The sequence below is a fragment of the Anolis sagrei genome, chromosome X, assembly GCF_037176765.1.
Source record: "Anolis sagrei isolate rAnoSag1 chromosome X, rAnoSag1.mat, whole genome shotgun sequence".
Lineage (NCBI taxonomy): Eukaryota > Metazoa > Chordata > Lepidosauria > Squamata > Dactyloidae > Anolis > Anolis sagrei.
In genome coordinates this window covers 31,290,813-31,292,804 of record NC_090034.1, presented here as the reverse complement: position 1 = coordinate 31,292,804, position 1,992 = coordinate 31,290,813, and positions in this window count along the sequence as shown.

Here is a 1,992-nt window from a genome sequence, read left to right as displayed (position 1 = left end):
ATTTCCTGCCCCGCCTTCACGGCTCCTCCCCCCCCCCCCCGGCTCCAGAAGCCAAGCAAAGACTCCCCCAGACCCCAATGTCGAGGGCTTCCCTATTTTCATGGAGAGGTTGTCACCCCTCGGAGGGGAATCCTGGGCTTCTGTCGGGAGGGCTTGGGTGGTGTCTCCTTGCCTGGCGGAAGGGGGCTGGACTAGATGGCTCTGGGGGCCCATTCCAGCTCTTGGATTCCATAATATACCCATCATCTCTCTCCATCCTCTCTCTCTCTCCCCCCCTCCATCCTATCTATGGCTGGCTGGCCCTCTGTCGGGAGGGCTTGGGTGGTGCCTCCCTGCCTGACAGAAGGGGGGGGGGTGGACTGCATGGCCCTGGGGCTCCCTTCCAGCTCTGGGATTCCATGAGAGACCTATCATCTCTCTCTCCATCTTCTCTCTCTCCTTCCCTCCATACTATCTATCCTATCTATGGATGGCTGACCCTCTGTCGGGAGGGCTTGGGTGGTGCCTCCCTGCCTGACAGAAGGGGTGTGTGGACTGCATGGCCCTGGGCCCCCCTTCCAGCTCTAGGATTCCATGATACACCCATTATCAATTTCTCCATCCCCCCTCTCTCTCTCCCTCACCATGCTATCTATCCTATTTATGGCAGGGTGGCCCTCTGTCGGGAGGTCTTGGGTGGTGCCTCTCTGCCTGACAGAAGGGGAGTGGACTGCATGACCCTGGGGCCCCTTCCAGCTCTAGAATTCCACAATACACCCATTATCTCTCTCTCTCCATCCCCCCCCCCTCTCTCCATGCTGTCTATCCTATCTATGGCAGGGTGGCCCTCTGTTGAAAAGGCTTTGATGGTGTCTCCTGCCTGGCAGAAGGGGGTTGGACTGGATGGCCCTGGGGCCCCTTCCAGCTCTAGGATTCCATGATAAACATATCTCTCTCCCTCTCTCTCCATTCTATCTATGACTGGCTGGCCCTCTGTCAGCAGGGCTTGGATGGTGCCACCCTGCTTGGCAGAAGGGGGTTGGACTGCATGGCCCTGGGGCCCCCTTACATCTCTAGGATTCCATGAGACACCCATCATCTCTCTCCCTCAATCCTTTCTCTATCCTATCTATGTATGGCTGGCTGGCTCTTTGTCAGGAGGGTTTGAATGGTGTCTCCCTGCCTGGCAGAAGGTGATAGGCCTGAATGGCCTTGGGTCTCCCTTCCAGCTCTTGGATTTCATCTCTCTTTCTCTCGTAATCCTGTATTTCTCCATCCTATCTATCCCATCTATGGCTGGATGTGCCTCTGTCAGGAGGGCCTGGATTGGCATCTCTTTGCCCGGAAGGGGGTTGGACTGGGTGCCCTTGCAGGGCTAGGATTCTATGATATACCAAACATCTCGCTCTCGATCCTATCTATCTACCAACCTACCTATTTCTCCACCATATCTATGGCTGGGTGGCCCTCTGTCAGGAGGGCTTGGGTGGCGTCTCCCTGCTTGGCAGAAGGGGGTTGGACTGGGTGGCCCTAGAGCTCCCTTCCAGCTCTAGGATTCCATGATATACCTACCATCTCTCCCTCCTTCCATCCTCTCTCTCTGTCCTATCTAACTTCATCCTATCATGTTTGCTTTGTTCTGTTAGAAATGTAATATAATGGACTGGCTGCTCTGACACGACAAATAAATCCTATCTATGGCTGAGTGGTCCTCTGTCGAGAGGGCTTGGGTGGTGTCTCCCTGCCTGGCAGAAGTGAGGCTTGTCCTGGGTGGCCCTTGGGGTCACTTCCAAATCTAAGATGCTATGATTTTGAAGAACAAGAGCATCATCGCCTTCTCGCAGAAAGCGAGAAGGCGAAGGGGCTTCTGTCAGGAGGAATTGACATTTCCCTGGCAGGAGGGCCCTCAGGATCTCTTCTGGCTAGGATACTGGGATTCTAAGATGCAAAAAGACAAAACCAAAGGCATTGACCCATCTCAATCCACAAGGAGGCAGGTAAGAAATAACATAA